Raw genomic sequence first — 19477 nt, 5'->3', positions numbered from 1 at the left:
GTGGACAGTGGTGAGAGCAAGGTGGGCACTTGAGTGAGGCTGTCAATAGCCAGCTCAAAACAGGAATAAAACCATTGGCAAACAGATCCTGCTCTTCTGACTCTAAGAGAGTGATTCACGGCGGCCTTGAAGCAGTTCTGTTCTGGCCATCAAGTAGTTCTGAAAAATACTTGAGACTATCCATTACAGTATAGGCCCTTCCAGACTTAGTTTGGTTTAGTTGGTTTATATTAATTTGTATCTTGAGGTCTTGTAGAGGGGGAAATGCTCTGTTAACTATTTGGATAAGAACTGAATTCTGTCACCATAAAGCGTTTTTATGCTTTGTGTTTTCTTATCTTCAGGTGAAGAATTAGACACATTATTAAGAAACCTTTTTTACTGTGGCCTCGATGTTTGTGGAGCCTGCCATCAGTGGCTCCTGGCCTCCTGGGAGCTGCAGATCTTCTAGCATATGAAAAAAGGAATATTCTCCTGATTGTGAAGGTGCATGTGAGTAACTGGTAAGGGTAGAACAGAGGGTGAAAGTAATGAGAGAGGGGCGCCTGGCTGGTTCAGTTGGTTAAGCATCCAGCTCTTGATTTCAGCTCAGGTCATGATGTCACCGTCCATGAGATCATGGGATCCAGCCCCATGTCGGGCTCTGCGCTGACAGCACTGAGCCTCTGTTTCCTCTCTCTCTGCCTCTCCCCCCACTTGCTACCTTTCTCTGTCTCAAAATAAATAAACATTAAAAAACGTTGTAAGAGGGGCACCTGGGTGGCTCAGTTGGTCGGCTCAGGTCATGATCTTGCGGTCCATGAGTTCGAGCCCCGCGTCGGGCTCTGTGCTGACAGATCAGAGCCTGGAGCCTGTTTCAGATTCTGTGTCTCCCTCTCTCTCTGACCCTCCCCCGTTCATGCTCTGTCTCTCCCTGTCTCAAAAATAAATAAACGTTAAAAAAAAAAAACAAAAAAAAAAAAACGTTGTAAGAGGAGACTGGGTGGCTCAGTCGGTGAAGCGTCCGACTTGATTTCGGCTCAGTCATGATCTCCTGATTCATGAGATCATGAGATTGAGCCCCCCCCCCCGCCCCCCCCCCCACCTCGGACTCTGCACTGACACAGGGATTCTGTCACCCTCTCTGTCTGCCCCTTGCCCACTCACATGTGCACAGGTGCTCTCTCTCTCTCAAAAATAAAAATACATACATACATACATACATATTAAAAAAATTTTTTAAAGAAATTCATGAGAGAGATTAGGGTTCAGTTGTGTGGTGGAACATAATAAGTTGTGTCCTGGGGAGCTTGAGTGTAAAGTAATCTTTTTGGTTTCCTTGCCTTCAGTGTTTCTCAGTAGGGGCCCTAATGCCATTATGAGAGGGACAATTCTTTGTTTTGTGGAACTGTCTTGCCCAGTGCAGGACAGTTAGCATTCTTGTCTCCCCTTCCCTGCTAAGTGCCCTCTGCATCCCCAGTCAAGGTAAAATTTGAAAGTACCGCCACAAATTTCCAAAGCCCCACTCCCACCCCAAAGGTGATACCACTCTGGTAGAGGAATCCTTCTAGATATTTTCAATCCCAAGTGGTCTCACACTACCATGACCTCAACTGGCTCAGTAGAAGTCTTTTCGCCTTAAGGACCATCCTTGCTTTAGATCTAAACAGTTTATTTTTGTGAGCTCAAGGACGTGACCTTCCCTGCACTCTCTCACAGAAAAGAGATGATTGATTCCTTTTCATTCACATACTTGGCTTCTCTCTGGAGCCTCCCAAGGACAGGGCCACACAAACACATACCTCAGTCCCATCACCTGTAGAATGTGGATTTCAAGCCCATGCTGTCAAAGCTCTAGGGATTTCCTACACCCTAGTCCTAACCCAGCAGCTCTGCTTTGAGCTGTTTTACATTTTGGGATACGGGGTATGCGTTCATTAGGAAAAAAGAGTTCTATTGCTTAAGTGGATTAAAAAACCAACAGATTATATGTTTTTTAAGGTATCTCTTTTGGTGCCAAAGTCCTTATATATAATTACATCACTTCCCTGTCCCCTCATTTGAGTAGAACTTGGAAATTGAATGGGCATAGGGGACATTTATACTGCTAAGTTACACAGCAGGATATCTCCTCCATATGTCAGAGATTATTCCAAATTATCAGAGTCCATGATATACTACAGGGTGAGCCTTCAGTCTGTGAATTACTACCCCTTTAGGTCTACTTGCTGGATTTTTAGTTATCTAGTGGTGACATCCAGCTAGACTGTTCCTCAGAAGGATTTGGGGGGTTTCTGATTGACTCCTGGACTCCAGCAACATAGGTTCCTCTGTCTTCTGAAGAGCTCTTGACATACTTATTAAAGTGTTGCAGATAAGTCAAATAGAACTGGTAGGAGAATTTATCATGAGAAACATATGGTAATTAGGGTTGAGGATTGATGCCTTGTGTTTTGTTTTGTCCCCAGACATTGACTGCTAATTAGGCAAAGGTTTCTCAGTTATTTGGGCCTGGACTTTAGCCACTGCTATACCAGGAATACTGGTCTGTCATTCTCACCAAATGTTAGATTTCTTCTCCTTCCTTTGTTCCATCTTAGATTTGGACTGTGTTCATTCACCAAAATTCACTTGGATCCTGGTGCCACACCAAGGAACATTCTCAGCTAGTTGAGACTTCTTCAAGCATGGATTGAGCACCTAAAATTTGCTAGAAATGTTTGTTAGAATTAAGGCCTTCTAGGAGATTACAGTCTTCCCATGGAGACAAATATACACAAATGAAAAATAACAGTCAAATGCAAGATAAATATAATACTTACTGGAAAAAGGTACCATCCAGTGCCAAAGACGCAGCTTTTAACTTTGGCTGCATATTATAATCATCTGGGGAGGATTTAACAAATCCTGCTGCTCAGCGGGGGCGCCTGGGTGGCTCAGTCAGTTAAGTGGTCGACTTTGGTTCAGGTCATGATCTCACAGTTCGTGAGTTCCAGCCCCGAGTTGGGCTCTGTGCTGACAGCTCAGAGCCTGCAGCCTGCTTCGGATTCTGTGTCTCCCTCTCTCTCTGTCCCTCCTGTGCTCACCCTCTGTCTCTCAAAAAATGAATAAACATTAAAAAAAAAATACTGATGCTGAAACTATACCCCAGACCAATTAAGACAGCATTTCTCGAGGTGGAACCCAACCACCAGGATTTTTGTTGTTAATACTCCCTATGTGATTTTATGTGTGACTAAAGTTGAGAACCACCAGTCTAAAGGGATGATGAAGACAGGAAAGTCCATTTAAACAAGAATTTCTGTGAACAGTAGGAAGAGTTGGGCTTGATGCCATCTGGCATTATGTGGGAAAATCTGAGTCATAAAAGGGTCAGGAGCTCATATGGATCTTAAAGCTCTAAGTAAAAGAGAACCTCAAATAATTTGGTGAGGAGCTATGACTTCTAATGCTGGCCTTGCTCCTGATGTGGGGCAGTGTTTCCAGCGTTTCTTCACTCCCCTCCGGTGGAATTAATTATATTTTGTCCCATTCAATTCTAGTTTTTGTTTGTTTGTAAAATCTTTCTCCTTTTTTTTAAAACTTAAATTAAACTTTTTTGTTTCTTTATAAAAATTTAATTGTGGTAAAATACACGTAATATAAAATTTACTATGTTAACCATTTTTAAATATACAGTTCAGTAGTGTTAAGTACATTCACATTGTGCAACTAAATCACCAGAACTTTGTATCTTGCAAAACTGAAACTCTGTACTCATTAAACATAAACTTATTTCTTTTGAGATAATTATAGATTTATAGTGCAATTGTAAAAAATAATACTGAGAGATCCCATGTACCCTCTGCCCAGTTTCTCCCAATGGTAACACCTTGGGAAACTATAGTACAATATTACAATCAAGATGCTGACATTGATACAATCAAGATAAAGGACATCACAAGGATCCCTCATGTTGCCATACCTACTGCCCTCCCATTTCCATCCCTACCTTAACATTAGTAAAACCCAGTCCGTTCTCCATTCCTATAATCTTGTCATTTTAAGAATATTATATTAACAGTCATAATATGTATGGCTTTGAGGATTGTCTTTTTTCTTTTCTTTTTTTATAAGAGGGCTTTTTAAAAAAATGTTGATTTACTTTTGAGAGACAGAGCATGAGCGGGGGAGGGGGAGAGACAGGGACACAGAATCCAAAGGAGGCTCCAGGCTCTGAGCTGTCAGCACAGAGCCCGATACTTGATGTGGGCCTCCAACTCATGAGCCATGAGATCATGACCTGAGCCAAAGTCAGATGCTTAACCAACCGAGCCACTCAGGTGCCCCAGGATTGGCTTGTTTCACTCAGCATAATTCTCTGGAAAGTCATCCAAGTCATGTGTGTATCAGTAGTTTATTCCTTTTTTATTGCTGAGTAGTATTCCATGCTGTAGATATACCGTAGTCTGTACCACTCATTTGTTGAATGACATTGGCTTTGTTTCAAGTTTTTGGATATTATTAATAAATCTGTTATAAACATTTGCGTACAGGTTTTTGTGTGAACATTAGTTTTAATTTCTCTGGAATAAATTCCCAGGAGAGCAAACGCTGGGTCATATAAAAGTTGCATATTGAGGGGTTTTTTTGGTTTGTTCATTTAATAAACGGCCAAACTATTTTCCAGAGTGGCTGTACCATTATCCATTCCCAGAAGCAATGGATGAGTGGTCCAGTTCCTCTGCCTTCTCATCAGCACTTGGTGTTATCATTTTTTTGAATTTTAGCCATTCTGAGAGGTATGTAGTGATATCTAATTGTGGTCTTACTTGTATTTCATAATGGCTAATAATGTGGGACATCTTTTCATGTACTTATCTGCTACCTGCATATTCCTTTTGGTGAAATGTCCTTTCATGTCTTTTGACCATATTCTCATTGGTTGGGTTTATTTTTATTGTTAGGTTTGAGAGTTCTTTATATATTCTAGGTAATAGTCGTGTATGTGGTTTACAAATATTTTCTCCTCATCACTGACTTGTCTTTTTTTATCCTCATAACAGGGTCTTTTGCAAAGCAAATGTGTTTAATTTTGATAAAGTCTAACTTACCAGTTTTTCCTTTTATGGATCATGCTTTTGGTGTCAAATCTTTGACTAGCCCTAGCTCAGGAAGAGCTTTTTTTTTTTTTTTTCTTTTCCTAAAAGTTTTACACTTCACATTTAAGTTGGTAATCCACTTTGAGTTAGTTATTATATAAGGTATAAAGCTATAGTTGAGAGATTTGTCTGTTTTTTGCCTATGGATGTCCACTTTCTTCGGCAATGTATATTAAAAAAGCTCTTACTTCTTCTGCACCTTTGTAAAAAACAATCCGTTGGGCATATTTGTGTGAGTCTGTTGCTGAGTTCTCTGTTTCATTAATCTGTATCTTTCTGCCAATACCACACCACCTTGACTACTGTAGTCTTAGATGTCTTGAAAATGGGTAAGGTGATTCTTCCCACTGAATTCTTCTTCAAAATTTGTTTTAGCTACTCTAGTTCCTTTGCCTTTCCATTCAACTTTTAGAATAATTTAGTCTACATCTGCAAAAAATCTTGCTAGGATTTCTCTTTCACTGTCTTTTTTTTATTGTGGTAATACACACAAAACAAAGTTCACAATTTTAACCATTTTAAAGTGCACAATTCAGTGGCATTTAATACGTTTAAAGTGTTGTGCAGCAATCACCACTAGTCCAGAACATTTTCATCACCCCAAAAGGAAGCTCTGTACTCTTACCCAGTCATTCCCCAACCTCTGGCACGACCAGTCTGCTTTCTGTTTCTATGAATCTGCCCATTCTGGACATTTCATATAAATGGAATCATACAATATGCGACTTTTGTGTCTGGCTTCTTTCTTTTAGCATAATGTTTTCAAGGTTCCTCCAAATTGCAGTGTGTATCAGTATCTCTTTCCTTCTTATATCCAAAGAATATGCCATTGTATTTATATACCATAGTTGTTTCTCAACATTTGGGTTGTTTCCACTTTTGGCGACTGTGAACAGCATGCTGCTATGAATGTGCATGGATAGGTATTTCTTTTGAGTACGTGTTTTCAGTTCTTTGGGGTATAATTACTTTGGAGTGGAATTACTGGGTCATATACTATGTTTAACTTATTGAGGAACTGCCAAGCTATTTTCCACAGCAGCTGAAACATTTTACATTCCCACCAGCTCCAATTTCTCCTCATCCTCACCGACACTTGCTATTTTCCAGAGTTATAGCCACCCCCAAAGTGTGAAATGGTATCTTAGTATGGTATTGACTTGCACTTCCCTAATGATCAATGACATTGAGCATCTTTTCATGTGCTTGCTGGTCGTTCTGAATATCTTCTTCGGGAGAAATCCCAGTCATTTGCTCATTTTTCAGTTAGGCTGTTTGTCTTTTTGTTGTTCCGTTGTATTCCCTTTACTCTCGAAGGATATTGTCACTGGATATAGGAATCTGGGTTGATCGTCTTTTCTCTCAGTGCTTGGGAAATTTTGTGTCACTTCTTCTGGGCTCCATGGTTTCTGATGAGAAATCTGTCACAGTTCTTCCCCTAGCAGTAAGATGTCATTTTTCATTGCTTTCAAGATTTTTTCTTTGATTTTAGCTTTCAGCAGTTTGACCATAATGTGTCAAATTGATGACATGAATTTGTTTAGGTTTATCCTCTTTGAGGTGTGCTTGGCTCCTTGAATGCATAGGTTTTATCCCTCTGCCGTATTTAGGGAGTTTCAACCATTATTTCTTTCAGTGCTTTTCTCAGTCCTGTTCTTTTTTTTTTTTTTCTCCTTCTGGAAATCTGATGACATAACAGACCTATTGCTATAATCCCACAGTCCCCAAGACTCTGCCTTTTTTTTTTTTTCATTTTATTTCTCTGTTGTCTAAGTTGAGTAATTGTTATTGTTCTATCTTCTAGTTCACTGATTCTTTCCACTGCCCCCTCCATTCTGCTGTTGAACCCATCCACTGAGTTGTTTTGTTTTGGTTATTGTATCTTGTAAAAACGTTTACTTATTTATTTTGAGCCAAAGAGAGAGAGTGTGCAAGTGAGTGAGCGTGAGGGAGGACAGAGAGTGAAGGAGAGAGAGAATCCCAAGCAGGCTCCACACTGTCAGTACAGAACCTGACTCCGGGCTAGAGCTCATGAGCTCATGAACATTTAACTGAGCCACCCAGGTGTCCCAAGGTTATCGTATTTTTTAGTCTTAAAATTTCCATTTAGTTTTTCTTTAAATCTTCTATTTCTTTGCTGAAAGTTTTCCTTTCTCTACTAGGACTTTCTTTTCTTTTTTTTTTTTTTTCATTTTTTTCACACATGTTTGTAATTGCTTGTTGAAACATTTTTATGCTGGCTGCTTTAAAATCTTTGTCAGATAATTCTAATATCCGTCACCTAGGTATGGTCTGTTTTCATTGAGTTGAAGATATTTCTCATTGGTATGATGAGTGCTATTTTATTAAAACCTGGACATTTAGAACTCTGGATCTTATTTAAACCTTGTTTAAACCTTTCTCTGACACTACTCAGGCAGTGTAAGTAGGGGTGAGTGTCTTGTTACAGCCAGGTGAGTATATGTTTCCAGTTTCCCCACTCAGCCTACATTGACACCTGAGGGGAGGGGCTTCTCCTTACTGCTTAGGTGAGGGCAGGAATTTTTCAGCTGCCGGTTGGCTTCCACTGACACCAACCTGGCTGGGAGAGATAGGAAAGCCTTCTTAACCCTCCCCGCATGGCCTCCACTGACAGTGGGGGGTGGAGGTGGCCTTGTTGTCACTGGGTGTTGGTGAAAATACTGACTCTCTACCATGTCTCCTCTGGAACCAATCCAGCAAAGAAGGCAAGGAAAACCTCCTAAAAGGCCTGGGGAAGGTAGAAGTCTAGGCATCCCATTCAGCCTTTACTAGTGTGGGCAGGCGTGAGCCACAGTTCTTTCTGCGGTGTTTGGCTGGAGTAGAGCAGTTATTATCTAGAAGTTTTCTATTTTGCTAGGCTGCCTTCCTGGCCCTTTGGCTAGAAAGAACAGGCTTTTGTTGGTTTTGTTTGGCTTTGTTTTCCTTTGTACCTCCTGGCATTGCCAGGTTGCTGGCTTCTTCAGGACCACATTTGGAATACATGAGACAAAAAGAAAACCCAGGGAAATCACCAGTGTGTAGTTCCTTCGGTTCTGAGGCTCTTTTCTCCACCTTTCAAGTCTTTTATGTTTTGTTTTACGTGTAATGTCCAAGGTTTTTAGATGTATTAGCAAGAGGAGGAATTGGGAAAAGCACATCTAACTCAGTCTTCTCTGATCCTTTTATTCACTTGTTTATTTCATTTTCCATTTGATTGTGAACTTTTTTTTTCAAGTTTATTTATGTAAGTAATCTCTGCACCCAACGTGGAGCTCAAACTCACGACCCCAAGATCAAGAGTTGCATGCTCTTCTGACTGAGCCAGCCAGGTGCCCTTTGATTATGAGCTCTTTATTTATTTTTTAAATGTTTATTTAATTCTGAGAGAGACAGAGCAGGAGTGGGGGAGGGGCAGAGAGAGGAGATACAGCATCTGAAGCAGGCTCCACGTACCCACGAACTGGGAGCTCATGACCTGAGTCGAAGTCCCCTGCTTAACCGACTGAGACACCCAGGCGCCCCTGATTATGAGCTCTTTCGGTATAGTTTTGTAACTTCAGTAACAAGTGTGGCACACGATCTGTAAATGTTTGAAAAAAGGAAAAAAAGAAATAGAACATGAAATGAAGTGAATGAATTACACTCCTCCCCCATCTGCCCTTAGGCGTGTGGTGCCAGGAAGAGGAGGTGGCCTAATCCTGTTCTGGATGATGAGGCCTCTTGGGGTGTTTTGATATTGAGAAAGGTGACCAGCTTCCAGAGTTGATACTCTTTCGTAGGTTCTCATGTGTTACCAAAAATTACCAGCAGGCGGCAGAATAATCGATGAAAACGGACTGTTGTCCAAAACACAACGAGGTTGATTTCCTCCGACGTAGAGAAATTCTACTAGCCTACCCTCCCACCCCGCCCCCAGGTACGCTTGCAAAATGTTGCTCTGAAAGTGAGATACTTTTTTTTCACCCTTGGAGCACACGTTGCTGTACAGTGGGAACAGAGCTGGAGTAAAAAGAAGTGGGTTCTGTTAGGCTTCACGGTGGCATGTGACAACAGGATTACTGGTTTTTGTGAAAATCAATATCTAGCATTTAGTAAATCTTCTCGCTAATTTCTGGCATTTAAACCCACAGGAAGTTAGGGATTGGATGACCAGAGAACGATTGCTTTTCTTAAACAATATTTTAATGTTGATACTTTAAAAGCAAAGCCAAACAACATAAAACCCCCACAAACACCCCATGTCCTACCACCCTTTTTTTCTGTCGGGCCCTGCTGATATGGACACATCATTGGTGACTCAATATTTGAATTTACTTTTTTATTCACATTATCAAATGTATTTTCTGAGTTAGCGTGGAGGGGGACTGCTTTTAAAAATTTGTTTGAACTCACGTGCAGAGAGTTAATTACATTGTAGTCATCTGACCAAAAAAGGCCTGAGGGAGGCTTTCATTTGTCTCATTCTTGTTTTTCTCAACTTCTTATTTTTAAAAATTTCAAACCCGCAGAAACCTTGAAAGAAGAAAATAAAGAGCATTCACTTACCCCTCACCTAGAGTCATTGTCAACATTTCGTTGCATTTGCTTTCTTTTTTCACTCTCATATAAAGTTAATTTGCATACATTGATGGGTATCGTTTTAAAGGTTCCCTCAAGTGGAGGCTGCACCCCAGTTTTCTTTTTTTCCTCCTTACTCCCGCTCTCCTTTCTTCATATTAAAATTTTTTTTAACTCCAAACCCATGCCCTTCTTTTAGTCTCCCACCAGAGTTAAGTTCACGTCCTGCTGACCACCAAGGACCAGTAGGTCCAGTGGCTCTCAATTGTCTGTAATATTTGTTTTGGCCAACAGAATTTGGCCTAAGTTCACAGAAGAAAAAAAGCTGCAGTAGGACCAGAATCTTCTGGAGTTAATCACACGACAACCTTTATATTTCTTAAGGAAAAGTTCCTGGTCAATTGGGGCAAAATTCCAACGGGAGCTCTTTACTTTTCTCCTCATCACAATTCAGGAAATCTCTGCAACTACGTGAAGCTGAGAGGTTCTTTCGTGTCTCTGCGTCTCTTCCCTGATATTTGTCTCTGGTCTTAAGAGAGGACTGTGATCCTGTGTATAAGATCATCCATCCCTAACTGGAGAGTGTGATGCTAAGTGAAATAAGCCATACAGAGAAAGACAGATACCATATGGTTTCACTCTTATGTGGATCCTGAGAAACTTAACAGGAACCCATGGGGGAGGGGAAGGAAAAAAAAAAAAAAAAAAGAGGTTAGAATGGGAGAGAGCCAAAGCATAAGAGACTGTTAAAAACTGAGAACAAACTGAGGGTTGATGGGGGGTGGGAGGGAGGGGAGGGTGGGTGATGGGTATTGGGGAGGGCACCTTTTGGGATGAGCACTGGGTGTTGTATGGAAACCAATTTGTCAATAAATTTCATTAAAAAAAAAAAAAAAAAAAAGATCATCCATCCCTCAGCTCTGGGAGACAGTCTTCGGAGTTCTCTCACAGGTTTTCTACTTCAAAAAATAAATGCGAAGAAGAAATTTAGACCTGAGGAAAGCCCAATTTGGGGGAATATTAAAACCGAAAGCGGCTAGAGTAATACGCCAAAGAACAAGGAGAAACATATACACAGAACCATATACTTTCTATCAAAGGCAGCTGACAGCCTCCCTGGTGGTCTAGTGGTTAGGATTCGGCGCTCTCACCGCCGCGGCCCGGGTTCGATTCCCGGTCAGGGAAGAATATTTTCATTTTAATATTCCACAGAAGCCTTTTAAAAAGTAACATTGTTTCTCCTAGTCAGTTCCCCCAACCCTCCAAAGCTGAAATACAGGAAATGAAGAAATATACATAGTAAAAATTGCTCACAAGTCTACCACCTAGTAAGTGTTGACATCAAACTTTCAAAACAGAAATGGAATTATACTAGTCATAAAGTTCTTTTTAAAATTATATTTCCAACACTTGCCAGTGGAAATATTCTTTACAAATATATTTTCTTTCAATTTAACTTAGTTTTTGAAAAGGTAATATATTTACATGGTTTAGGATTCAAATATGTAAAGGATATAACTGATAAACCTGATTTTTACTTCTGCCATCTAATAAGGTAACCAATGTTGTGTTTCATAATTATAATGACATAAATATTTTATGGAAATGCAAGTACATACATAGCTGCCTATATATTTAAATATGCTCCCCACCTTGCACAAATGATAGCACTCTACACATGCTTTTCTGCACTTTGTCTTTTTCACTTAATAATATATTTTAGAAATAGTTCCAGATTAGACATGAAGAGTTTCCTCATTCTTTCTTATGGCACATAGTATTCCATTATATTGATGATATTCCACAATTAACACAACCAACCTCCTTTTGATGGACACTTAGGTTATTTCTAATCCTTTGCTATTACAAACAATGCTACCATAAATAATCTTGTACATTTGTCATTTTGCGTGTATGTGGAATAAATGCCTAGGAATTGAAATGCTGGCTCAAAGGTATATGCACTTATAGATAGATACTGCCAGTATACCTTCCAGAGAGTTCGTGCCAATTTACACTGCCACCAGCAGTGTACAATGTATATAGAATTTAAAAAAACAAAACAAAACATGTGAGTTTTCATCAAAGGATTTAATCTATCCTATTTCTGGAATTTTAGGATTCCCCCTCCCCCGCCCCTAAAATTTTGACTTTACAGATAACACTTTGATGAACAGGTGTGTAGACACACCTTTGTGTTTATGCCTAGATATTTCCTTAGGATAAATCCTTGGAAGTAGAATTACTACCTCATACCATATACTAAATGAATTAAAGAATTAAATTCGAGAACTGAAGCAATAAAAAAACTAAGAAAAATACATTAGTGGATAATTATGTTGCTATTGGGCAGAAGTATTTTCCAAGATAAAAGCAAAGACAGAAATCATAAAGAACAAAACTGATAGATTAGACTAGATAACAACAGGAAACTTCTGCTCACCTAAAAATCCTATAAATAATATCAAAAGACAAGTGACAAACTGGTATAAATCAGTAACATCAATATAATATAAATAATAGAAAAATAAACTAATAAAAATAATTGGTAAGTATGAAAAATGATCAACCTCAATAGTAATAGAATAAATGCAAATTAAGACAAGACTTTTTACCTGGCGATTTCGTTAAGATGAAAAGAATGACATCCTGTTGACAGGTGTAATATGATAGTATTCATTGAATAGCGAAATTGGTGTTCTCGCTCCACACAGCAATTTGGCAATATGTATTCAAAGCTTTAAAATGCGTATTTTCCTTTGGAGTTTTATCTTAATGCATTTGCCCTATGAAAATACTCTGAAATTCGTAACGACCTGTGTATGGAGATAACTCCATCAGGGGAGCCTTAACTCCTTCACTGGATTTCAGACGCCCCCTTCAAACCACAATAGAAAAAACAAGAATTGACTTTTAAAAACCTGTGAATCAGTAAGAAACCACCACAGAATTTTTAATGTCACCAGAGGAGAAATCCTAGAGAACTTCTCTTCCAAGTCCTTCCCTGGCTTTATATTGGGAATATCTTTTACTATGAATCTTCAGATACTGAACTATGTAACAAAAACTGGACGAGATACTCCTCATAGGGAAATCGACCAGCTCCATTTTCCGTGTGCGTTGGTGGTATAGTGGTGAGCATAGCTGCCTTCCAAGCAGTTGACCCGGGTTCGATTCCCGGCCAACGCATTTTTCCACCCCCACCCTCCCCGAAACTTTTAAGTAGTTCAAATCAGTAAAGCACGGAAGAAGGAAAGACTTTTGACCACCCTTGAGTTCTGAGACTGTTGGTTCTGGGGGATTCTCTTGCAAAACAGAGCCTCCGGGGTTTTTGTAGCTGCAGCCAAGAGCCAAGCCCGTCTGCTGGGTTCGGCAGCTGGCGTCGCACCAGTTCACAGTAATTATCTTTTGGGGGCCTTTAGGGAAGTGTCTGAAATAGAGGTTTCTCAGATTTGTTTTTCTCAATCCTCCGATGCGCTCTGGTTTACTGAAATGTACGAATAAGGAAGTCAGCCCAAGAGCCCGCAGCTCCCGAGACAGCACCAGTTTACTTGGAACCGGGAAGGAAGCCAAGAACAAACGAAGAGGAGGGTCTCCGAATAGCAGCACTTCTCTTCAGGTTCCACCATTCCGGAGACAGAAACCTTAATTCCAGGGTACAATCTGGAGGCGTAACCAGGAAAATCCTCCGGAGCGGCCTCTCGCTCGCCTGGGAGGGGCGGCTTGATTCTTTGGAAGGCAGGGAAGTGGCTCGCGGGGGGCGACTGGGGATGGTCCGTGGCAGCAACCGCGGAGAAGCAGAGGGGCGATGCTGGCGCTCGCAGCGCGGGATTTGGGAATTCAGAACCGGACTCAAGGGTCACGGCTTCCAGGTTATGGAATAGAAACGTTTGGTATTTTGACTGGTGTAGATCACTTGAACTGGAGCAGGAAGATGGCAGCACAGGGTAGGTATGGCTGTTCCAAAGGGCATAAAATAAGCTCGTACTGCGCCGCCTGGCAGGTGGCGCGCCGTGATCGTATAGTGGTTAGTACTCTGCGTTGTGGCCGCAGCAACCTCGGTTCGAATCCGAGTCACGGCATACCAGATACTGGTGGCGGCCTTACCTTTTCAACTCTTTTTTAAGAGTTGCAAAGAGTTTGTAACCTTTTCGTTTCTAGCAGCATCGCAGAAATGCTCTCGACAAATTGGGTGAATTGTTTCTGTTCAACTCGTTCCGTGGCTCGCCCACTCAAGGCAAACTTAACAGTTCTGGCGGGGCCGCCCTTGAGGGAAGTTTGGGGATCCTTGGAGCTGCCACCAGGAGTGCGGAGGTGAGACCCCTTTGCTTCTGACTCGGGAACTCAGCGCCCACCAGGTGTTGGAAAATGAAAAGCTGGGCGAGTGGAGTGAAATCGCTTCAGGCTGACTTCCATCTGACCTGAAATCTCGCTAGGACGTTTACACTAATGGATATGGTCTTTTACTCAAGCCACACAAAATTTTAGTATTTAAAAATAAATTCGTGCACCCAGTGACGCGTCCCTTAGCCCCACTTCCACCCACCGCCCTGGTGGTCCAGGTTTAGGGAAAAGAGGGGATTCGAAGCAAGCAGGGGCAGCAGCCCCAAGGTCCCGGGAGCGCAAGTCCCCACGTCCCTCCGGGTGTTTGAGCCTCTCATCCCCGTTCCCTCAAGCTCTTTCGCCTCAGGGAGGAGAAACCCGGCTGTCAAAGTGACCAGGTCCACACAGAATTTGCGGACACATGTAGGTTTCGAGACTCGTGATTCCCCGTCTTCTGCGAGGCTGCCTGCTTGGCTCCGCGCAGTCCGCAACATCTTCTCAAAGCTTTGAGTTTCCGGTGGTAAAAGGCTACTATTGTGTTCACAAAATCCTACACCTTGAGGTCTCATTCACACGGACTAGTTTGTACCTGGGCCATGCAGCCTGGCTCTGGAAAGAAATGACTTTCCTAAAAGACTGTCTTGTCCGCCAGCGCCCGGCTAGCTCAGTCGGTAGAGCATGAGACTCTTAATCTCAGGGTCGTGGGTTCGAGCCCCACGTTGGGCGTTGACCTTTTTGTTGTTTCTATTAAAATCTTTTGTTGTTTCTATTAAAATCTTATGTCAGCAGCCAATAATTACGAATTTCTAAACAGCCATTGCGGCCACTGTTGTTTCAAACTTTGGCAACAATATTCGGAAATCTCCTCTATTCGCCCCAAATTGAGAAATCTGAATCAGGGATTGCGGTCGTTGAGACCCAGGTTCCCTGACCCACTGCTGCCCGGGGCCGAAGCTTCTGCGGGGGCAAAGCTGACGGGAGCCGGAGCAGCTCCGAGTCCTGACCCGCGGGGCTCCCCCCTTGTCCTGCCGCGACTCTGCTCCACAGAGAAGATTCCTCAGGACCGCACTGGATGGAAACACGCTCGTTCTCTTCTGCTTGGTGGGAATTTTGGTTGAGGTTTTGAAAGGTCTTCTTAGCTGGTTAAAAAGGTCTTCCGCTACGTGCTGAGGAGCATCTGTTTTTCCTTTCCAGGTTTTGAAGCGTTCATCAGCCTCAAAGGGCTGTAAAATACAACTCGTTTAAGAAGATCCCGAAGCGGGGAAAAAAGGAGCGCGCCCTGGAAAAGGACCTGCGGAGGCGGAGGAGGGACGCGGAAGTGCCCCGAGAAGGCGAGGCGTGGATGGGGCGGGGCTGCAGGCTAAGGGCGCGCGCGCGGGGAGCCTCTGGTGCCGCCCTGCGGCGGGTGGGGCCCGCGGGTTGTGTAGTAGTTATTGATCCACCCGAGAACTTTGCCCGGAAAGCTTGAATGTGCGCTACATTTATTCCTGCCAAATCGCCTTTCAGTGTTGGAATAGGTAGGTGTGACTTAAATTGTTCAAGGCGAATGGGAGCCAAGTTTGGCCCAAATCGAGAGGCTTCTCCACCACCACAAGGACATTTAAATCCTCATACAAGTCGTCCGCCTCCCCTCCCTAAGGATCGTTCAACGGTTCTGGGTTTTCTTTGTTTTTTTTGTGGGTTTTTTGTTTGTTTTGTTTTGTTTTTGTAGTTTGTAAATACGCTTCAGTCTCCCTTATGTATCCCACCAACCATCTCCGGGATGATCGATACATGAGGTCAGTTATTCTCAGAAGTGTGGTGCCGGGACACACATCAGCATCACCTGGAAACCTGTGAGATATGCAAATTCTCAAGTCCCACCTCAGACCCGCAGCATCAGAAACCAGAGGCTGGCCCAACAATCTGTGACTTAGCTCTCTAGGTGATCTACGTAAATAAATGTTCAAGTTTAGGAATCACTGGGTCAGTGCAGCCTGCTTCCCTGTCAACCAAGATACAGCACGTTCACGGGTAGGGGACTCAACATCACAAAGATAACACCACTCCTTAATTTTATGGTTTACATAAGAATATCAAAAAGTGTTTCTTAGAATTCAAACTGGGCAATATAATTCTAAAGGTTAAATGGAAATGGAAAAGTAACAAGCAGAAATAACTCAGGGAAATTCTTTTTTTTTTTTAGAACAATAAGGAAGAACTAATCCTATGAAATATTAATTACAGTAACTAAAATAGTTAAGATATCGTGTATGAATCGACAGTCATAAATGGGACAAGAATCCAGAAGTAGACCAAAATACATAAAGAAATGTAGTATATTAGAAAGAAGATCTTGAACCAGTAACTCTAATGAGGAGTTTTTGAATAACTAGGTACGTGTCTAGAAAAAAAAAAATGGTCAATGAATATGTCCTTTACATAAGGTAAATTCCAAATTGATCAAAGATTCAAATAATAATAAAGAGAAACATAAAAGTTCTTGTAGAAACATGGAACAATTATTTTATTATCTTGGTGTGTGTGGTAAAAAGTTGTTCTATGACATAAATTCAGAAGTCCTGAGAGAAAATATCCATGAATTTGACTACATAAATCAAATGAAATCTTTATAAGTCCAAACACAAACAACAATTTGGAGAAATATTTGCAACTCACATTGCGCTAAAAATCCTCCACTTTAAGTTCATACTTTGGTGGTTAACATCCTTCTCACTGCCCTAATTGTGAATTCACACCCCAAAACAGCTGAAACCCCTTGATAACAAACCCAACCACTGGACTCTAACTTCCTTCGCCTCTTCCCTTCTCCCCCACCCCCACCCTAGGCTTCTCACTCCCTCCACACCTCTCTCGCTTTGCTTTCCCTCCACCCCACCCGAGACCCAGTAAAGACTATGGCCCACAGCTCCTCACTGTCTCTACTCCCCCCTGTTAAATGGAGCACCCTGCCCGTTAGGCCCCTGCTCTACACAAGGTGACCCCCCTCTTTGGGACTGTGAATATAATAAACTTCTTCCTTTCAAACCTGCTTCTTTTCTGTGGCTGCACCAACTTCATCAAACCGTACCCAACATCTACATTCTTAGAACATGCATCATACACAAACAGCTAATTTCCCTAATATTTACAGAACTACAAAACCAGTACGAAATAGGCCAACAACCCAATAAAAATAGCAAACATATAAAGAATAAAAAAAGAAATTTCTGGGGCACTCAGTTGGTTATGCGGCCAACTCTTGCTTTCGGCTTGGGTCAAGGTCTCCGGATTGGTGAGTTCCTCTGGCATCAGCCTCTGTGATGGCAGTGGAGCCTGCTTGGGATTCTCTCCCTCCTCTTTCTCTCTCTAGCCTATCCCCTATTTGCACTCTCCCTCTCCCAAAATAAATAAATAAATATTTTAAAAATTAAAAATAATGAAAATAAAAAGGAAAATGCAATGATAAGGAAAGATATTCAACGTTCAATGCTGTTATTAATGAAAGTAATACAATTTAAAACTACACTGAAATAACATTTTTTTACCTATAGGGAATGATAAAATTTTTAAAAGTTTAATTTGTTGGAGAGGTTAAAAAATATTAACGAAAAGGTAAATTGGTGCAAGTTCTAAAGGGTGCTTTTAAAACAACATCTTTCAAATATTTAAATAAACTTTTTCTTTTTTTTACTTTTAAACTCCACATTTAGAAATTTATTCCACAGACATGCCTACACACGTGTGAAATTAAATATATACAAGGCTGCCCAGTGGGCCTGCACTTGGGGGCCTCCCGCCCTCCCCAGCTGCCCCCACCATCTCCTGGGGTCCACCCCCAGGCACCTGGAGTTCACTCATCAAATCCCCGGGGGGGGGGGGGGGGCGGGAATTCCCCAACTCCCGAACCCCGCCCCATGCTGAGCCGCCCCCCCCCCCACCCCCGCTGCCTTCCAAAGGCCCTGGGAGCATTTTTCATTAAGCACAACACTGGAAACCTCTCTAAATGCCCATCAGTTTGGGGGGGTAACTAAAAATAGGACAGTACAGCTAGACAATTAAATATGGTTGGGCAAGCTGTCAAAAAGAATGAGGAAGTTCCTGATATTCCAATCTGGTGTGATTGGAAAGAAATGGTCCTAACATTTTGCAACTCCTCCCATCAGGGGGTGGAGCTTATGAGCTTATTTGTCCACCATCTGAATGTGGGATTGGCTCCGTGACTTGCTTTGGCCAGTGCTGGCACCTTAGCAAACCTGATGCAAGAACAGGTTTGAAAAATGTTTGCAGAGTGGGGGTTAGCCTCTTTTTGCTGCACTGGGAATCCTGAGACCACAGTCTGAAGACCCCCAAGTCAGTGTGCTGGAGAGATTGCATGGAGAAAAAGGTCCATCCCAGCTCTTCTAGTCAATTCAGCTGTACCTCAGACATTGCTTGAGCCATCCTACACCGCCCAGCCCCAAATGAGTTGGCTTAGGCCAGAAAAACTTCTAACTCACAGAAGCACTAAAAAAATAATAAATTATCATTATTCTGAGTCAGTAAGTTTGGGATAGTTTGTTCAGTAAAAGCTAATTTAAATTCACTGAGACATAAATCAAGCAAAGATTCCACAGTGAGGAACCATCTTATCATCTGCAATCATTTATATCAAAAGGATAATGGTGGTTGCAAGAGATACACACTTTTACTTGTATATACATCAACATCTCTGGAGTGATACAGAAGAAATATAAATTTATATAAATATTAATATAAACGAAAGGGCCCATTAAGTACTCAGTATCATGGATAAAAATAGATCATCAAGTTTCAAAACAGTAGGGACAAGGGAGGGAGGCAAACCATAAGAGACTCTTAAATACTGAGAACAAACTGAGGGTTGGTGGGGGGTGGGGGAGAGGGCAAAGTGGGTGATGGGCATTGAGGAGGGCACTTGTTGGGATGAGCACTGGGTGTTGTATAGAAAGGAATTTGACAATAAATTATATTTAAAAAAAAACAGTAGAGACAAAGAGGAGATCCTGTAAGCTTTTGGGAAGGGAGGTGGGAGAACAGTTTAATGTAAATCGTCAAGAATCGGAATGGCATCTGCCTTCTCTACAGTGTTGATACGCTCCAGTCTATAACCATCATGAACAAACCTGTAATCAAAGTTGGGTTTCTTGGCTCATTGCAACGAAGGAGACAGCAGACACAGTGGGGAACTATGGGACAATTCTACCTTTGGAAATCTTAATAATTTATATTCAAAAAGTAGAAGGAGAAGAACAGGGCTAAATATGAAATTGGTAAAGAAGCAACAATTACTTGGTTGGGAAAAGGAGGGGAAGTTTGGTCATTTTTTGTGGTTTGGACTGTGTTCTGCTCATGCTCAGAGATGATCATTGTAGGAATGCTGGCCATACTGACTCCATTTTTGGCCGCCACTTTGACTGTGTTGCTTGGTGATCTTTCTAGTTTTATGTTCTCCACACGCCCCCAAACATTACTGTCCA

The 19477-nt window shown here is 41.8% G+C and overlaps 4 non-coding genes across 4 annotated transcripts; all 4 read left to right on the top strand.

Moving 5' to 3' along the window:
• The first annotated feature begins 10790 nt into the window (after positions 1-10790).
• On the top strand, positions 10791-10862 carry TRNAE-CUC (transfer RNA glutamic acid (anticodon CUC)). The gene has a single exon. It is a non-coding gene; the product is annotated as a tRNA-Glu (tRNA).
• Positions 10863-12794: 1932 nt separating this feature from the next.
• Positions 12795-12866, top strand: TRNAG-UCC (transfer RNA glycine (anticodon UCC)). Its single transcript has one exon. It is a non-coding gene; the product is annotated as a tRNA-Gly (tRNA).
• Positions 12867-13687: 821 nt separating this feature from the next.
• On the top strand, positions 13688-13759 carry TRNAH-GUG (transfer RNA histidin (anticodon GUG)). Its single transcript has one exon. It is a non-coding gene; the product is annotated as a tRNA-His (tRNA).
• An 894-nt stretch (positions 13760-14653) lies between these two features.
• TRNAK-CUU (transfer RNA lysine (anticodon CUU)) lies at positions 14654-14726 on the top strand. The gene has a single exon. It is a non-coding gene; the product is annotated as a tRNA-Lys (tRNA).
• The last annotated feature ends 4751 nt before the right edge of the window (positions 14727-19477 follow it).

The sequence above is a fragment of the Prionailurus viverrinus genome, chromosome C1, assembly GCF_022837055.1.
Source record: "Prionailurus viverrinus isolate Anna chromosome C1, UM_Priviv_1.0, whole genome shotgun sequence".
Classification (NCBI taxonomy): domain Eukaryota; kingdom Metazoa; phylum Chordata; class Mammalia; order Carnivora; family Felidae; genus Prionailurus; species Prionailurus viverrinus.
The sequence above is the reverse complement of the archived record's forward strand: the minus strand, read 5'-3'. Positions and strand labels throughout refer to the sequence as shown.